Source organism: Gavialis gangeticus, unplaced genomic scaffold, assembly GCF_001723915.1.
Source record: "Gavialis gangeticus isolate Ggan-Ray unplaced genomic scaffold, GavGan_comp1, whole genome shotgun sequence".
In the NCBI taxonomy this organism is placed as follows: Eukaryota; Metazoa; Chordata; order Crocodylia; family Gavialidae; genus Gavialis; species Gavialis gangeticus.
In genome coordinates this window covers 16,009,657-16,016,278 of record NW_017729008.1, presented here as the reverse complement: position 1 = coordinate 16,016,278, position 6,622 = coordinate 16,009,657, and the positions used below count along the sequence as shown (strand labels likewise).

Here is a 6,622-nt window from a genome sequence, read left to right as displayed (position 1 = left end):
GGGGGGGGAGGATAATAATAAAAAAAGAAAAAAAAAAGTTAAACCAAAACATTATCCTTTCTACCAAAAAATTGGGCAGACATATGGTCAGTTGCTGTAACTCTGAGTCCTAAACAGATGATGCACATTACTAGAAAACCATGGGTGCTCACTTCTTACAATGTACATCCTTTACCAACATGCTTACCTGTACCAGGTAGGTGACATCAGCAAAGAGAACCAAGTTATGTTTCATAAACTCAAGTGACAACAGGGCAGACTTGTCACACCCAATGGGAACTCTAGGAGTGCTGGAATTCCTAAGGCACCACCTGCTGGGTGCACAGCTTCTAGGCATCATCAGTACCTTTGAAGATCTAGCAAGGGTAGTTAAAAAAGTGCTAGTTTGACATTTAGAAGAACTTAACAGTGGCTCCATTTAGAAACCCAAAGGTCCATTATATTAGGATACACAACTGTGCCAGCCTCAGAATAAAAAACACAAAATGCACAGCAAAGTGGAACCAAAGTAGTTCCCTCCTTTTCTGCTCTCATGGAAGGAGAGGCGTTTCCCAGCCCTTTCCACAGAACAGGCTGTAGGACCTTCCAACTTAACAGCTTGCAAGAGATGAGCAGGAGACCAACACAACCCAGTCACAGAAAACTTGCTGCGATCCTGGCTCAACTCTTTGCCAGCTTAGCACCAAAGTAATCTTGCTACTAAGGCTGCACACAAGACTCCTCTCTCTTAGGATTTTCATGCAAGAAGAGGCAATGAAGAGACCCAGTTTCTAGTATTTTTTTTTCCTTCCTGTGTTCCGGTCACAGTCAGGGAAGTACACAGCCTACATGCATTGGGCATCACTAATCAGCATCCACCCAATCTGGAGTGAAACTGCTGCAAGGGACCTAGAATCCCACTTAATCATGAGAAAGGGGGAGCATATGCACTCACAAGGATCCCCTCCACATGTGGCTCAATTCTTTGTAATTGTCACTATTTCCCCACTTTGAAAGTTTCTGTTTACTTCCTTTGAGGGTCATTTGTTTCCCATATCAGCCAGCATTTCCCTACCCAGAAGTTCCCTCAAAGTTCTTCAGTCCTGAAGTGAATCTACCATAGCAGTGCAGCATCTTTCAATTTTACCTATCCCCCACTTTCTAAACACTGTCCTTCTACACTGCAAAAAAACCTGCTCCCAGGGAGGACTTGGGGAGGGACACATTACCAGCGTTACTCACTCCAGCACTGTCCTGTCAGATTTGTACTGAAAAGAGAACCTACCAACATTACAATCTTACCACCACACCCCTAAGCAGAGCAAGTTGGGGAAAGAGGAAACAGGGCAACATGTTTTTTCAATTGCCAGAATTACTAAATAAAGAAAATTCACTAGGGAGATACTTAGAGCTACCTTAAGTAGCATAGCTCCTGTAGAAGCTATTAACTGTGGCTACCAGTCAGCTGCAAGATCCAGCATTTACCTGCCAGAGTTATGAAATTATGGTTTTGAAGCAGCAAGAAAGAAGAGTGTATGTAGCAGCACTCATTGCCACTTAAAGCTCATTTTCCCCAGGGCAGTAAGCAACTAGCAAATAATTTAAGATAAAGTCAACCTTGTAAGCTGGAAATTAACTCTTTGGGTCACCTGCCAAATCTTTTATCATCATTAGACAAAAAATGATCCAAGGTGTTACATAAACTCTGTACTGCTTTCCAGATTGCAATGGCACAAAGCAAATCTACAGGCACAACCTTTAAATCAGTTTTCTTTTAGACTGCATGGCTATTGCATTCTCCCAATTTAAGGTCTAAAAACTCCAAGGGTGCAGAAAGAAGTACAGCTCCAAGCTGTAACTCAGAACAATTTTTGCAAAGCATTCCAAGTTACAGCGTTACCTCAGACTAAACAGAAGTTCACTTCTGGTTCTGGGGGTGGAGGCGAACCTGGAAGCCACAGCCGAGGGGGCAGTGCTGGTCCACAAGGCCTAATCCTGGCTCAGGGTCCAGCCTCATCCACTTATCTGCCCCCAGGGGCGGCAAGATTTTAAGCATCGTTGGATTAAATTAAGAGAGTTTGCTCAGGGCAAGAGAGGTGAACAAGAAGAGTATCACCTATTCATTTTGTGATGCATCATCTTACTACCACTGGTCCACTAAGCATTATTAAGATGTCTTTCTTCTTTTAAAATGTGCACTATTGAAATTAGGATAAGTCCAGGAATGATAAACAGCATACTCATACCAACTGAATGCATAACACCAGGCTCATCCATTCCTAGTTTCCCTCATACCCTTTTCAAGGTGGAGTACAAATCTCAGTTATCTCCAAAACTGAAGAACCCCCTTATTAAGTCAAATACAAATTCTGTAGAAAATTCTGTATAAAAGTACAGCAGCCTTTAAAAGGTTTCAGGCTTTATCATAAATATAGAATAGCTAAAGTTCAAGTACACAAGAAACAGCTGTAACAAGCCACTTCTAGGAACATGTGGTAGATGTTCATTACCCATGTTTAGATGTACAGCCTATTATAAACAGGATGCAAGTTTACTTGCTACGTTAGCTTCCTAACTGGCACTTAAAATTTCATTTTACCAACCAAAAAAAAAAAAAATCCAAAACACAAAGCAAGCAGCCATTTGCTTCCTGTCATTTAAGTAAATAGGTTACTACCCTTTTAGAAATCCTAAACTTTATGTACTGGAACATGCAAAAGCAGGTATGAAAAAAAAGCCATTAAAAAAAATATGATCCTCTTTTCCTACTTTTAGCCTTTACACAAGAGTGATGTTTTCAGAACAGAATGTGTATTAGTCTAGGGACAGAGGAGAATTACTTCCTTAGAGTCGAGAGTAGTAGTTCACAATTCCCACCTTATAAACAATAGTTTTGCCTTACTGCCTATAATTAAGACTTGAAAAAAGAAACCTGTTCTAGTATTTTAAGAGATTGTTGCATAGAAATCTTTTGCATGCTTTGGCCCATTAAGAAGAGTGAATCTTGCTTTCTATACTTTGTAATATCAAAGTTAAAAATTACTTTTAATAAAAAAAGGCATTCTTTTTAGTCTTATCAAACCAAGTTACAGATAAGTCAGCTTATTTGGAAGCATGCTTCTACATGCTTGGATAAAAATACAGTTGCAGTAGGAAGGATACTAAGCCCTCACCAATAATCCACTGCTCTTTGATTTGCATACAAGAGCTAGATCAGGCCCAGTAGCAAGCTTTCTCCAAGCAAAAACTTTTGTTGAACAATTGCCATTGACTGGATGAGACCACAGGTCTACCTTGCCCAGCATCCTGTCACACAGCAGCATGAAGTAAGTGCTGAAGGAGAGAATGAACAAGATGACTAGAGATTCCTTTTCCCCAATTCCTTTTCCCTCTTGCAGCCTCCAGCATTTAAGGTCTAGGAAATTCTGATACAAAGGCTTAACTCTCATGTGCAATAGCTATTGGTAAGCCTTTCCTTCAAGAATCTGTCCAATCCTTTTTTGAATCTAGATAAATTGTCAGCTTCTACACCTTGTAGCAATGAGTTCAACACTTTAATTACATGCTGTGTGAAGAGCTTCCATTTGTTATCAAGTTTAAAACTAGTTTAATTTTGTGATCCCTAGTTCTTGTATTGGGAGACAGTAAATAATCAATCCCCATTTAAATTTCTCTTCATCGTTTTGAAAGCCATTACATGTCCCCATTCAAGAGGTCTCTTTTTTAAACTGACTAGGCCTAGCCTCTCCTCACATGGAAGTTCCTTCATACCACTAAATCAACCTTGTTGCCCTTCTCTGTCCCATCTGTAATTCTTCTATATATCCTTTTTGGAGGTGTAGGGACCAACACTGGGCACAGTATTCAAGGCATGGACGCACCATGGATTTACAGAAGTGCATAAAAATACTGTCAGTTTTTTACAATTCTCAGCTTTTTTTTTTTTTTTTATTTTTTTTACAGCTGATTAGCTAAAAGCAGTGGCTCAGTGCTAACTGTCCACAATGACTCCCAGGATCTTTTTCTAGTGTGGTAACAGGTAACTTAGAGCCCACCATAACATAGATACCATTTGGAGGAAGGGGGTATACCCAGGTGCATCATTTTACACATCTACACTAAATTTCATCTGCTATTTAGTTGCCCATTTCCTCAATAGCACAGAATCCTTCTCTAGTCTACTTCCGATAAGATGTGTTGTCAACAAGTTTGGTCATCTCATTACTCACTCCCTTTAACATAAGTGATCTGGTAGACAGCAACTGCCCTAACACATCCCACTGTTTACTTATTTCCATCCCCAAAATGGACCATTTGTACTTGCTTTTTCCCCCACCCTTAAGCCCATTACTAATCCATGCCTGAGTGGACCTTCCCTGTAATCCCATTACTACCTAATGTTAAGAGCCTTCAATAGGGGACCTTGCCAAAGGCAATTTGCAAGTCCGTATCTACTAAGCAAACTGGATCACCCTGATCTACCTTGCTCACTGGAGTTCTTTGATATTGTCAATAGGTTGGCAAGGCATGATTTCCCCGTGACAAAAAAAGTCACATTAATTCTTCCTTAGCAAATAATGTTAATCCAGCACCGAGCAATTCTTTTATTATTGCCCGCAGCAGGAACAATATAGTTCCCTGGGTCCCCTTTATAGCCCTTTTAAATATTGGGGCCATATTGGCAGCCTGCTAGTCCTCTGGGACTGAGATAGTTTTTAAGAGACAGATTGCATACTATAGTTAGGAGTCAAGCAGTTTCAGATCTAAACTCCTTCAGGGCCATAGGGTAAATACCACCAGATCCAGGTAATTTATCAGTTTCCTCTACAACCTCATCTACTGAAGCCTCTATTTGGGTCAGCTCCACAGACTTGTCCCTAGAGAGTGGGTCTGGTGAGGGAATATCTGTAACATCTTCAACACTGAAGATAGGCCTTTGGATGATTGGGGTATAAGAAGGACACTAAAGGATGACAGGGCAATTGTGGAGAAATTAAATGCATTCTTTGCATCTAACAGACTCCCTGGTCCATCTTAAGCCTCTAACGTACTTCAGAAATAACATGTACTCTGCTCCATGTTGGAGTAGGGCCAGAGCCTGTTGGAGCCAGAAGGGCAAATGGGAGGCGTAACACTCGACACACAAAAACAAAAAACCCTAGACATTCTGGTAAGGAGTCTTCTAGTTCTTGAAAGAGTCTCTCCTCTCCTGCTTAGTGTGGGGAGAAAGAACTGGAATGGTTTAAATACAAGCCAGCCCATTAAATATAGCATACTGAACTGTAAAAAGTCACTGCAATACTGATGGCTCCATTCTCTGCAGAGTCCAACTCCATTTAAAGCCATTTGTTTTGCCTACTCAGAACCAGCAAGTTGTACACATCTGATTTGGCCCAGTGCTCTTCCAAGCGAGAGGCGGCAGAGAAGAGCTTCACTTAATGTCAGCCTGGATGTAGACTATCAAGAGTGCAGTGGGAAGAGACCCACCCCACTTTCAGCTTTTAAAATTGCCTCCCCATGCTCAATTGGATGCCAGAACATCAAGGAAGACCTGTCTGGCTTTCCAGTCACCACCCTCGCTACTCATCTGAGAGGCATGGAAGCAAGCGAAAGCCAGAGGGGCTGGGAACCAGGCATGAAGAGTTGTTTTTTTCCCCAGCCTGGCTCCCCCTTGCCAGCCAACTGACCCAGAGCAATGCAGGCTGCGGTGCCACAGCTGCAAACCAAGGGACCCTTGCCACTGAAGCAAAACACCCCTGCCTCACATCAGCACAAGATGAGGCATGCTGTTGTGCCCTTGCCACAGCACGCCAAGAGCTTTGTTGCAGGTGTCAAAGTGCTCCCTGCCCCCCTATTCTCACAGGTCAGCCCAAGAGATTGTAAGGAGCAAGGGCTGTTCTGCTGCAGTGGAGAACAGAGAAGCTTTCTGCCACAGGAGAATGCCCCTCTTCTGGCAGCCAGCTGAATGGCAGGAATGGTGGGGGGGGGGTGGAGGGAGAGAGAGACAGGACAGACAGACCATTCTCTCCAGGCAGGAATCATCCCCTGCAATGTGTGGCAGCTGCTGCTTTCCAGCAGCTGCCAACTGCCACTTGCCAGCCTGAGCTGTTCTCAGGCCCCTGGGCTATTTTTCTACCAGGAATGTCTTCCAGTAAAAATAAACATCTGTAAGGAGCCACAGTAGAGAGTGGCACCTCAAGCCTGAATAGGAAGTTCAACTACACCGTTCCTTCATCTCTCCCATGTCACTGGAGGCGAGCTCAAGAGCCCTGTCTAGATCAGCAGCAATTTTTCATCAGACCAGAACTACTGTAAGTAGATAATTGCTAGTAGGTTATTTATTCAAGCACGCCTACAGTGTCCCTGAAGGCCAAGTATCTTGTACAGAAGGGAAAGGAATTGCTTAAGACACAAAGAAACAAACCAACAAAGGAGGAAGGATATGCAGAGAAGCACCAGATAATCCCCATCAAGTTTTACTACTCATTTTTTCCTTTAATATTTCCCCAAAGCTGAATTGCCCCTCCTTCCCTTAGCATCTGAAATCTGAGCTTAACAGCAGTCAAAGTAAACCCTGGATGGCAGTGTAGCCATTTTTGGTTTTAAATATAGAAAGTTAATAGCAGAGATAAGATTTTTTTTC

The 6,622-nt window shown here is 42.4% G+C and overlaps 1 long non-coding RNA gene across 1 annotated transcript in view; it reads right to left on the bottom strand.

Annotated features, from left to right (window-relative positions):
* The window catches only part of LOC109292149, an 8,123-nt gene extending 6,956 nt beyond the window's left edge, over nucleotides 1-1,167 (bottom strand). The window contains exon 1 of the long non-coding RNA XR_002096048.1: nucleotides 188-1,167. This is a non-coding gene — a long non-coding RNA (uncharacterized LOC109292149). The remainder of the gene's footprint in view (nucleotides 1-187) is intronic.
* Nucleotides 1,168-6,622: the final 5,455 nt, after the last annotated feature.